A 13,169-nucleotide genomic window follows, 5' to 3' on the forward strand; every position below is an offset into this window, starting at 1 on the left:
TATACACATTATCCCAGAGGCACTACCAGCATTGCAGATGGACTTGGTCCATCTTAGAGCCAGCTGGCACTGGCTCAGCTGGACATAGGGGGAAGCATCCAGAAGATTCTCACAGAAGCCACCTCTGTGGTCCCCCCACTGCCAAAAGCTTGCCAGGCAAACCCAACAGACCTGCATTCCCATTTACTGGGTTCCCAATGTAGACACTGAAATTCAGTGCCTAAGGAGAGACAGTGAGAATAACCCAGAGTGCAGGGGAAGGAGATACATCAGCTGACAAGAGATTTTTTTTTCACTGCTGGGCTTGTCAGTGTATTTTGAGCCTGCTCCAACTTCACGCAAAGCCAGCCAAGTCTTTCAAATGATTTCCACCAGCTGTTTTATCCAAAATCCTTCTTTAAAAACAATTAAGGATGAATTTTAGTACTGCTCCTATTTATAATAGTGGACATTACATGCAGGACAGCTCCTATATTCAACAGAATCGGGACAAAACCCCCCAAAATAACAGAACAGAGAAATGTTGTCTATCCACATCAAGTCCATTCACTTCAATGAGAACTCCAGAGCAGGTCCTGCAAGAAGGGTATTACTCTTGCTAGAGGGAGTGTCCTGTGAAGGACTCTTGATGTAACTTGTCAGACCTAGTTCAGATCACTAAGCCAACAGAAAAGTTTCAAGTAACGTGTTCAACACATGGAACATCTTTCATCAATTACCAAGCTACAATGTGGAATAAAAAGAATGCTAAAGACTGAGTTCTGCCTTTCCTCAAACATTTCTCTTTGTAAGAATAAAAAAATAATCAGTAATCATCAGTAAGACTGTCTACTTGGATTTGAAAGCAGATAATGACTAGTACATCCCTTTTTCACTTATTAATATAACTAAGCTTGTTGCATAATATCTGCTTATTTTTGGAAAGCAGCCCTTTCTACCTGTCCCAACAGCACATTACTGAGTTGGCAAGAAGCACGAGCTTTTGAGTGAATAAGACAATTTCTTCTGTTTGAACTCACTTGCCAAATATTTTGTCTTGAAAGTCTGGGTCACCCATTACATGAGTTTTTGAAGGAGAAAGCGCCCTCGACCAGCTTTGCCATAGCTTCCATTTAATTTGGCTGTGACACCCGCAGTTTATTTACCTCACAAATGATTATAAAGCAAATTTTGGCAGAGAAGACCCCTCTGCCAGATCACACACTCTCAAGAGTGCTGAGAAGACACATCTCCTTCCGCCTATCTTTGCTTGGGACAACATCTGTTGCTCCAAATCCAGGGTTAGACACAGAGAAAATGGTCCATGATGGTTTTCATCCCATGCCTGTGATGCTTGTGCTTCATGGGGCTGAGCCCTGCAGAGGATGAGCACACCAGAATACCGGCTGGGATTGAGCCCTAGGAGATCTCATTCCTGCCCCACAAACAGATCTGCAACAGCTGAGGACTTCTGCAATGATGTTCTGATGGCTTCTCTGCACTGCTCTGTGCTGGCTCTTAATAACTGGATAGACTGGAGGTACAGTCTGAGTAGTCAGTCCTGCTGTGGCTGTCACCCACTGTTTATATTCCTTAGTTCAAGTCTCATAAAAAGCCCAGCTGCTGGTCTTGGAAAGATAAATCAGCATTTCAGTATTTACTCTTGCTTCCATGAGGTGCTATCAGTCATGTCCAAGATATCTTTTCTAGTGCTTCTCTTTAACTTATCACTGTACAAAACACAGTGCTGCGGGAGAGAACACCATCCTGTATCTGAATGCAAGCAATTCCAAGGTTTGAGAGTCCTGGGTGTTGTGCTGGATCTGTACCTCTCAATGGAGTTCTCAGGGGTTTATGAAGACAACAAAGGCTTGGGATGCCTTAGCCCTCTTGTGCTCATAAGCTGATAGAAAGGAGAAGACCAAAGGTGTGAACCTTTCTGAGTCTGCTTGGTCTAATTTTGTCCTAGCAAGGGATAGTCAACACTGCACAAATACAGTAGAGTAATGACTAAGGCACTAATTGGCACTTTAAATGGCTCCTAATATCCCTCCACAGCCATGCAATGTGTTGTCATCACTACAAGCCAGGCACCAGATGCCTTTATTTTTAATTGCACTGAAGAATTACTGGTCTCAGGGAAGGCTCTGCCCAAAGGCAGGACTGATCACAGCCCCTCCTCAGGCAAGTGCTGCTCCGAGATGTCATTCTCCCTTGCACTGAAAAATGCTCCTAGTCCAAAAATTCATGGCATGGGTTCAAATGTCTCCTAGAAGCTCTTTCAACCACAGCCATAAATATGGTTTCACTCTTCAAATGCTGCATTGGCAGCAAAATCAAAGCTTTGCCACTGCTCAGCCATTCTAGTTTGGAAACAAATTTTTTAGCCAAGATTTCTCCAGTCAACCGAATTCTCACTAGTCATCAATCACAGCAGCCTCAGATGAAGCTGATACTCTGAATTTGTCCACAGCAAAGTAACCCCTTGATTTTGGTGCTCTTGTGCCTTTTCCTCAAAGGTAAATTTCTTCACATGAATCATTACACAGAACCTCTCTGTCTTCCAGCTTGCTATTGAACCATGCAGGAGGCGGCATTTAAATGCAAGAAGGTAAAACAACAGTATTGACTGTCCTTTGTCTGGGTTTATTTAATTCTCTAAAGCAAACAGTTTGTGTGAATTGCATTCCTGGTAATAAAATCGTCTTGCACATTTGCTTATAGAGGGTCACCAGGGAGAGCAAATGCACCTGTACTCAGCAATAAATGTTTGATTCTGTGTTGCACAGCAATTATTCAAAATGAGAGAGACTATTGGATCCAAGACTGCTGCCCTTTAGGACTCAGCCTGTCAAGTTGCATAGCTCTGTACTTATTATCCAAGTGGATTTCATCTCCACAAACTTATTACTAGGTGATATTCCAGTCTTTCAGTCCAAGTTGCATCAAGCTTGAAAAACATTTGACTACCAGACTGCCTTTTCTTTGCTATAAAAGGCATTGCTTTTTTGTTATTATCATTTTTTATCAATATCCCATAGCATATGAAAGGAGGAAAATTTAAAATGCATGGCTGATTTATTCCAAGAGGACAGAGAAAGGCAGAGATTTCAATTGAATCACACCTAAAATTGCTTCATTCCTGGCTTTAAAAATGCCATAGCTTTAGTCATGAAGAGGAAGTTATAATATTGGCATATATTTATTTTCTCTTTTTTTTTGTACTTCAGAAATTTATCATGAATGTGATATTTTTCTGTCTCCTTAAATTAAACAAGGAGCCATTAATTTATTTTACAAATACATCCTTCTATTGATACTTTCTTGACATTTATTACTTATTTAGACTTACACTTGATGTACTTTTACGTATTGCTCAGCAAAGAGAAATGTAGCAAAATTCCACAGAGCTTTAAGTGTTTGCAGAGATGTGAACCAGCTTCTCCTTAAAGTAAAATTTAATCAACACAGTGACACCCCAACCCAGACCAGATGATCAGCCACCATGGCTTTGTGGAATATCCTGGGATGTCTGAGCTTACACACAATTAAATATCACTTAATCACCAAATTTAATCATTATAATAACTAGGCATTGCACCCTGTTTAATGCAGAAGGATGTGAGCCTTCCAGCTCCTGCTGCCAGATCGGAACTGGACACAGGAATGGAGGTAAAGAATCAGCAAAGTCAACAAACTATATCCATAATTATAGAAAGAAAGCTAAACTCAGCTTGCCGAATCCTTAAGAAATCCAGCTTTTTGTGCCAGTCAAAAACCCAAGCCTACATGATTCTTTCAACAACCTATTTCTTCAGAAGACCAACCTATTATTTTGGATTTGACCAGGCTTGAGAGATAAAGCTCAGGGTCCTGGCACAGTAGGTGTTCAATTGATGCTTAGTAAGCACTTTCTGCTCAGATAAACCCTGCTCTGCAGAAGGGATGAGGGGGGAAAGGAAAAGCTTGATTAAGTGACTTTTTGAAGGTCAAAAAGCAGAATAAAAACCTGTCAGTCATCTCAGCCACTGTACTACATTGCCTCTTGCATCAGCTTTGTAGGTCCAAGAAAACAGTTACCCTACAGTTAATGCACTTTTTGAAGCACCCCATATTTACTGTAAGCTAAGCAAAGTCACTTTCTAGGATAGATTCTATTAAGAAGATTTTTCCCTATTTTCCTCCAACTTCAAAGTGCCACATGAGTCTCCTTGTTAGAGCCTAGTGACATCCACATGTCACTGAGCTGGAGAACAGCTGCAGCAGCAATGCATCTATAAACATTAAAAAGCCCAGAAACATGAAGGCTTGCAAGAAATAATGGAGGGGTGTAGAAAATTGACTGGATGACACAGTAGGCCACATCTATTTCTAAATTCTACAAACCCTCTGTGTTAAAAATAGGATGAAAAGTTTGGTTTTCTTTTCTTTTAAACCAGTGGGGATATTGGCTAACATTTTATATTCAAAAAGTGAGAAAGTTTTAATAAGGGCCAGCAGGAAACCAACTCCAGAGAGTGATGGGGAAGTAAAATCCTTTCTTTACATACGTGAGACTTAAAAAAAAAAAAAAAAAGGTAAAAGTAGAACTGAATGATGGTTACATTTTCATCTTCAGAGCTGCTGTTAGCTGCAATAAATCCCTTTTGTAAAATTGGTATCTTAAGCTGCAAATTCTTATCAAGAGTGTTATTATCACCCATTATGGGACTGTGAACAAGGATTCTCACTGTATTTTAATGGCTGCTGGCCATATCCATCAAAAAGGGGACTCTAACAGACATACAGTTATCATTGTTGAAATTTTAATGGCTATATGGCATTCCCATTCATTATTCAAGTGACATTCAGATGCAGTTTCAGTCAAAGCTGCCTCTTCATAAATATTATTAGCTACAAATGTGCCTTTAATAAAATACTACACTGTGCTAAAATAAAGCATTGTACTGATAATCAAAGGAAAATGAATGGAAGGAACTAAAATCCAGCAATACAGTCTGAACTCCTTAGTCAGTCAAAAGCCTCTTTCATTTTAATGGTCAGTTCCTCAGAACCAGCACAGGAATGTGGGATCAGGCCCACACAAAAAACACCTTCTCCAAACTCTTGTGGCTTCCATGCAGACTATTACCTGATTATTTGAGTCACATCGGGTCTATCTGTGGTCATTCTGACCACAGCTCAACAATACTTCTGCAAATGCAATATACATGGTCCTCTGGCCAACTTTACATTCATTATCCAACTGCTTGGACTGCACACCTTGGAAATCCCTCTGTAAACGAGTGTTGGATACGGTTCAGTGCCACTAAGGCTCTGCTTTTCTTGTGGGTGTTCATGTTTTTTTTTTATTAACTTGTGTGTTGAGGTATCTTAAGTTAGGCACTCAGAACTGAAACATGCTAAATCTAACCAGGTTGCACATGCTGGCCCCAAACTCAAGCCAGGAAGTACCTATTTATTTTCTCTAACTTAATACCAGTTCAGCAAGACACTTAACCACACATCTAACTTTGTAACCACACGGTCATTCCCCACTCCCTTAAATAGTGCAGATGCCCTGCTGAATCAGTTTTGTAAAAATCCAATAGTAGTCAGTAATAAATACTGTGACTGTGACTGCAGCCAGGAGGCTGGAGCACGCTGCTGGGATCTGAAACAGTGTCCTCACTAATGCCACTGGGATGCCCCCACTTCCCTGCATCCCACTGGGCTCCAGGGCCCACAGCCACACACCCTCCCTCCTCCTCCTCTCTCTGTCTGGGAATGAGATGTAGTTCTGCATAGAAGGTAGCTATTTCCCAAGATATATCTTGGGTTTCCCTGCCCTGCTTTTCTAACTGTGCATTTGAGATGCAAATACTGTCAGCAGCAAGGCTGGCTGGCTGAAGCAGGAGGGACAGGAGCAGAAGTGGTTTATTGGCCAGGGCAGAAGGCTTTTCTTCTGCAGCAACTTTGCATGAGTTGGATTTATTTCTACCAGGATGAAAGAACAGACCACTTCAGTGGAGCTGGGAACCTGCCCCCACTAAGACAGACAGAACATGCAGAAGATGAAGGCAAAACCAGTTCCTGCTAAACCCGGTCAGCTCCAATGGAATTCTGGGCTCTGCTCTGGGAAAGAGTCAGAGAGACAACAACAAGAAGATGCCTCAGTGCAAACCTGTGCATCAAACCCCTTCTGGTCAGTAGCCCTCTTCCCACACTGGCACCTAAACTCTACAGAGACTTTGTCTTAAAAGTAAAAAATAAAAACCTAAAGCAGCAGTAGCAGTGGTAATGTTCCCTGGTGTGGTGTCCCTGCACACTGCACCTTGGAAGAGTGAGCATTTGCCCTATACCTCATGGCTGCATACAGCAGGCACCCAAAAATCACTCATTTCTCTCTCTGCCTGTGCTTCCTTGGAGCTCCCACGTTGTATGTCTTGTGCTCAGCATACATGGACAAGATGGGCTGCAGAAAGTTTTGTTGAGAGGAAGACTGAAGGACATCCTCCCTTCCCACCACTGGGGGCTCTGGTCAAGGTTACACCTGAAGGATTAATAATGTGTGACCTGAAAGAAGACAGGTCACAGCTTGTTACTTTTTTTGGAGAGGAGGAAGAACTTGGCTAGTAATTTTGGGTGAAGTTGATCCTTCGAGTTGAAGGATCTGGGGTACAAAACAGGCATTGTCCTTGTGGCCTGAGTAAGGCCTTCAAACAGCTGTGACTTCATGCACACGTGGAGGATCTGGCCTTGACTGATGTACAATACATAAATGTTCTTAATGGCTCAAGGAAAAGACCAAAACAATCACGAAACATCAGCCAATTTAACAGCTTTAGGGGAAGGACCATCAGCATCAAGGAAGATGTGCCTGGGGGGATGCTCAAGGACAGAATACAGTTTTATTGGAGTAAATCTGGATTAATCCAACCATTTTTGATGCATACTCATCCCAAAGAAGCACACCAGTTTTTCTACAAATCAACAATGATTTTTATTTTTCCCCCTGCACTTTGAGTGTAGGTGATCCACCATTTGATCCTGAAGGTTCCATTTCATAAAGTTTCAATGGGAAATCATTATCCCTCCAGCCTGGGTGGAATCTGTCACTGTTGTTGTTTTAAAAGGTGACCATAAAAAGACATCTCACCCAGGCTGCAAAAACCAGCATTTTAATTGTGAAACTCTTTCTGTTATGCAGGATTATTTCCATAGAGCCAGAGGGAAGAAGCACCCTCTTCACTGCTGCTCCTCACTTAGTGTTAAAACATTTTCCAAATCATACATCTATAAGCAAGGTAATTTCACAGTGCCTTTGCTAGATTTAAAAATGAAAATTAAAGCATTATTAGGGGGTAAGGGTCAGGCATATACCCAGCCAACTATTTGGCAATGACTCCACCTGGAACAAAGAGATTCCAAAATAAATTTTTTAATGAGAAGGATGGCAAATAGCCAAGCAGAAGTTGCAGGGGACACCTCATTAAAGAAATTGATAAGCCCAAGTCAGGTCAATCTGTTTAAGTAACTCAATGGCTTCAGTCAGATTGGAATAGATCTGTTTAATTTGCCTTCAGAAAAGCAGCAGCACAGTGGGAGCGGAGGAGGAGACCTCGCAGGGAGCCATAAGTGTTCCGTAAAAGTTGGTAATTTTGCAGGATGTTGCATCTGTGGTTTACTCACTTGGAAGAGAGAGATCTCACACGAAATGAGCTGAAGGAGTTGTGCAGGGAGAGCAGCCACACTCAGCACAGTGTGACAGGGCTGCAGGACCTCCCCTGCTCAGCCACAGCCTGCACGGGGCACAGGACCCACCAAAAGAGCCAATCTGGAAAACACAAAACACGACATTTAAGGCATGAGCTGGAGCCTGGCTTATTTTTACACCTTTGCAGCACTGAGAGGGTTTCAGCAGGGATGAGGAGCTGACTTTCTATCGGAACAAAGAGCTCAAAATATGGTTCTTGTTTTGAAACTCCAGCTCAGGGGCCCCGAAAGGGAAAATGAATTCTTGCAGTTCACAAGAAGTGTGCTGTGAACGAAGCAGAGCTGTCTGGTCTCTGTCAGGATGTCTGCCCTGCTCCTGCTCGTGTGCTGACCAGAGAGACACCGCTCACTTCAGGATTTCCGTGATGCTGAGAGCAGCACAGCCTCAGCATGTCATACACCCTGGCTGGGAACTGCCCCAGCCAAACAGCATCTCACTACTGATGAGTCAGATATATATTATAAATATATATATATATATATCACTCTACATGAGTGCTGCTTCCAGGGCACAGCACCAGCTGCAAGCAGCAAACTCCTGCTACGCACAGGCACCGTGTTTGCAGGTACCTGGGTGACCTCACTGGTGTGACTTCAGGGCTTATTTCATCACTGAGCAGAAGAATAATGTCTTTAAGTAATTGCATGGCTTGACAATAGGTAAATAAGAACTTTGCCTCAAAAAAAAAAAAAAAAAACCTAAAATAAACCCAGTGCTGCTTTTATTGGGCAGATCTCAGCAGCAACGCCATGGGAGGTTTTGTCATGCTTGGACTTAATCTGCCTTTTAGAGATGATGTATAAAAAATTATCATAATGATTAAGAGGCAAACACAGCGCAAATGGAGTCCCTGTCACCCAGTCTGCAAGCAAGTATTAAACTTTATAATGTATGACTGTACACAGTAATGAATAAGTACACTTCTCAGAGGCTTTTGTTCCTTGCAGCTTATTCTGAGTGGTTTGGTGCAGCCCCAAAATATTAAATATCCTTCAGTAGGCCCTCAGGAACCATGAGGTTTTGAATTCTTTGAACAGACCTTCTGGTCTCAGCGCTGGGAATCACACCTCAATGGTTATCTTGCTAATAGGAAAGTCAGGAAAAAAAAAAATTAAAACATGAAGGGAGAGATTCCCACATTGCTACTCAACCTGAAAAGGAGGCATTTTAGTGAAACACCACTAAGATGACCATGACAACATCATTAATCTTATCAACACAGCAATAACACACAAGACCTGCAGCATCAAAGTGAAACCCATTTATCTGGAACTGAGCAGATTATATTTTAGCCTGGAAAAAGGTATTACATCCCAATTGAAGGTTCTCCTGACTTTCCAAAAGGGGACATGTTAGGCACACACTTCACCAAGGATGTGAGGATCCCAGGGATCCCAGCCATTTTATGCTGCACCAACATCACCTGCACTACTCGTGATCAACAATCAGAGTGCTTTGGGGTGGAAGGACACTTAAAGATCATCCCATTCCAGCCCCCTGCTGCAAGCAGGGACACTTTCCACTAGACCAAGTTGTTCTAAGCTTCATTCAACCTAGCCTTGAACACTCACCAAGGCACAACAAGGACACAAATGGTTCCCCTTTGGGAGGAAAGGAGCTACACAGGATGGAGAGATGAAGATTGTAGCCAGGAGTTTGGATGGATGATTACTACAGACCATTAAGCTGCTCTCCTCTGGCTGGATTTATTGTTGACTCAACAAAGAAACACAAAGGGGGCTGGGTACCTGCCAGGGCTGTGCATAGCAGCTGAGCAAAATTTATTTTAAAAAAGGAAAAGACAGTGTAAAATGGGAAGGAAGCCACAGACACTTGTTTTCTCTTGCACCTGCAAAACCAAAGTTAACTTCCCTCTCAATGGGAAATCTGCAAGTGCAGAAGCCAGAAGCTTGTGAGAAATACACCCCCTCCTTGCCACCATGAAGACTGTCAGTAGATGTTTAAAAATCCCATCTCCATCACACACTTCCCAAAGTTGAACACATTTTGATTCACCTTCTCCTAACAACTCACAGTTCCTTTTCTAAGGGGTATGACTGACAAAGCAATGAGAAGGGGAAAAAAGCAAACCTGACAAATGCCCACGTCCCCAAGGCAGCCAGCTCCGAGCAGGTGGACACCGCGGGAATCGCTGGCGTCTTGGGAGCGGCGAGAGATGGATGATCTGGATCTGCAGAGAGCTTAGGTTTGTCAAATGACTTTTGCAGGCTTTGTGCCAGAACGAAGCAGAATGAAACAGAGATAATCCGCTGAAAGAATGCCCCATACAGCAGGGGAACAGCCAGATGCTTCCTGTGCATGATATTTCAGGGTAGCATAAGATACGGATCAGGACAGAGGTTCAGCAAGGTCATCAGCAAGGTCAGAGGGGGAAAAGTTAAAAAAAAACTAGAATACAACAAAGCAAAAGCAGAACTACAGGGCAAGTACTTTGTGCTGGGAAGTTGTGACTCCCTGAGGCCTGGCACTGAGAAAGGGCAGCCAGAGCACCAGAAAAGCACCTCAGAGCAAAGCCGCACATGGGCGAATGGGAATTTGGGGGTTTCTGCAAAGTCAAATATTCATAAAAGGTTCAGCAAAAACCTTGCAAATAAGGAAAGCATCATTCCAAAACAGACTTAGTACTCCCCAACCTGAAATGCAACTTTTGATTTAAAAGCTTCAAGAGTTAAAAATAAATTAATAAATAAAATAATCAATGTGCTAAAATGGCATACAGTGGCCATACTTTGTTTCTTCTGGAAGCATCTGAAAGTCTAAGGATCATCCATACCAGTCATGTTAGACCTCAAAAGAACATCCCACAACTTAGTTTTATTTATTTTTAACACACTTCCTTAAGTATCCAAAATTAGGTAATTAAGAAAATAGTGCCTCTAGCAGACATCTGGGCTTTCTGTGGTCAGATTTTCCAGCTATATCATGTGCTATTTAGAAACATCTTTCCTTTTCTTCAAGTATTTTGGTGTCTTAGGGGATTTTAGATCACATCATAACTAAGGCTATAGCTGCCCAGCTAGTGACAAATAATCGGAATATTATGAACTGAACACACAGAGAGACAGAGAGCAGAGAGTTGAGAGCCAGAGGTGTGAGGCAGAATTACAATACAAAATCTTCTGAAAATGAATCATGTTTTCACATCCCTCAGCTGCATTTGGAAAGCATTGCTTCTTTTACTTCTCTATGACTGACCAGTATTGTTGGCTTTATTCTTTTACATGCTTAGCTGTTAACAGAGAACAGAAATAATGTTTCTTTATTAAATAAATTTCACTTCTGCATCCCCTCATCCCTTCCTGACAAAAGCCACCTAAAAGGACACTTTTGCAGTAACAGTGAATATACATAAGAGCAATGGGCTATCAAATTAAAGACAAATGTGTTATAATTATATCAACACTGACTTGCATGCACAGCAGAGCTGTCCTGCTGAAAAAGGAGTCAATGAATCCCCTGCTACAGATCATCAGAAAAGTGCATTTGAGCAGTGTGAGCAAAGGGAAATTGCCACTGAAATGACAACTGTTCAGATGGTTGTACAGGAGAAATTCCATCCTCAGGTTATCACCAGCAGCTGGTGCTCCAAAAGACCAGCAGGATGTTATGAAAGGCCCTTTCAGGCAGGAAGAGGCATTTCCTCCTTAACCCTATGGAGGCAGCAATACAGCCCAGACATGAGACACAGCACCTGGTGTATCAGAAACCCTGCTCTTCTGGTTTACTCAAAACCCACAAGTTTCAGGGTCAACTGGACTTTGATGAAGCATCATCGCTCCACTGGAACTTGAATGTTGCTATTCTTTCATTTGAGAAAAATAAAGAACACCCAAACACTTGCCCTGTGCAGAGGGCTCACAGCATCCTTTCAATCAGGGGACAAGGCAAAGTAATAAATACTTGAGGAAGATGTTTCCTCATGTGGAAAAAAACCACTTTGAAAAGGGTTCAGTCACTGGATGTGTAGGCACTTGGGATCGGGTCAGTCTGGACCACCTATCCATGACTGTGTACAGGTGGAGGCAGCAGGAAGGCACCAACCAGTTTTCAGCTGAGCCATGGATCTGAGCACAACTGAGTATTTGGGTATTGACTCTGTTTCATGCATTAGGTTTTATGGAAAACAGTCTGGGTCCTCAGTTCTGCAGCACACATCTCAGTCAACAAGGCCAGTGATTTGTTTGATTTTTTTTCTTCCTACAGAAAGAAGAACAGATCCTGTACATTTTGTACCATAACAAAGCTTCTCCATCTCTTCCACATTTGTCTAAAAGGAACGCCTATGTGTTAGATAGATAACATATACACATATATATATATGTTTTTTGTTGGTTTGGGTTTTTTTAATGACATAAAAAAGCAAGGCAGCATGCCTCTCACTGACTTTAATTAAAGTGCAGACAACTCAGTGGTGTCTGGGCTCTGAAAGTCTCCCATCAGGTGGATGGGCACTACCTTGGTGCTTCAGCTCTCCACAGAGGAAGGTAACCACAGAGCCAGCATTAGTTCCCTCATTTAGACACCCCAGCCTCTGCCCTCTGGCACTTGCATCCCCAGCTAAGATGTTAATAGGATCTCCCAGCTGTGCTGGGGCAGGACCCATCTGATCTCACGTCACACCTCAACGCCAGAGCAAGTCATCAAGGCTTCTTGAACTGTCAGCATGGAGAAGTCCCACCTCCAGAGCCTATTTTTCCAATGCCTCCTCTAAATGATATAAATTACATATTAAAGTACTATTTCTTGTTGTGACCCATAAAAGGAGGACAGACTACCAGGTCTAACAACAGCACATGCTCTGCAGATGCTTGTACTCTGTCAAATGTACCCAACACTGATCTGCACTCTAAGGAAGTTCTAACACAGGAAAACTCTCCTTGTTCCAAAAGGAACATGAACAGCTTCCACCTTGCACCATGCCTGCTCTCCATGCACTCACTGTCTTTCATTTCATAAGGAGAGCAGTTTTGTCCTGATTGAGAGAATCTAGAGTATTTTTAAAAGAAAACCAAGTCCCTCCAGGACTTGCTTCTGCAAAATTGTTTTTACAATAAGGGGTAACAGCAGGGTACTATTCCCAATATTGATTCTGCCAGTGGCTGTGTCAGCCAGCAGCAAGGAGAAGGGGCAGATGGAGTGGGAGTCTTGTCCATGAGAGCCTTGAAAACCTGGAGCAAGATGGAGAAACCAAGCCCTACCCCTCTCCTAAATCAGGGGAGAATCTGCTGTGAAACTTAATCATCTGGTACCTTGAAACCCTGGAGCAAGATGGAGAAACCAAGCCCTACCGTCAGTGCTGAAAGGCAGGGCTTGTCACCAAACATGAGCACGGTTTTCCTTCATATTTTAGTCATCCCATGTGTTTTTGCTCTCCACTTTGCTTTTTAAGGAAATGAGTCCCAGAAGCCAGGTG

General features: G+C 42.6%; 1 protein-coding gene across 2 annotated transcripts in view; it reads right to left on the reverse strand.

Annotated features, from left to right (window-relative positions):
- The window catches only part of ST3GAL1 (ST3 beta-galactoside alpha-2,3-sialyltransferase 1), a 74,176-nt gene that overhangs the window by 41,428 nt on the left and 19,579 nt on the right, over nucleotides 1-13,169 (reverse strand). Inside the window, exon 2 of one of the 2 annotated variants that reach the window (XM_015619596.2) lies at nucleotides 7,651-7,795. The exons of the other annotated variant lie outside the window; for it this stretch is intronic. The gene's annotated coding sequence lies outside the window, so the exon portion shown is untranslated. The remainder of the gene's footprint in view (nucleotides 1-7,650; nucleotides 7,796-13,169) is intronic. 2 annotated transcript variants of the gene reach the window in all.

The sequence above is a fragment of the Parus major genome, chromosome 2 (genome assembly GCF_001522545.3).
Source record: "Parus major isolate Abel chromosome 2, Parus_major1.1, whole genome shotgun sequence".
Classification (NCBI taxonomy): domain Eukaryota; kingdom Metazoa; phylum Chordata; class Aves; order Passeriformes; family Paridae; genus Parus; species Parus major.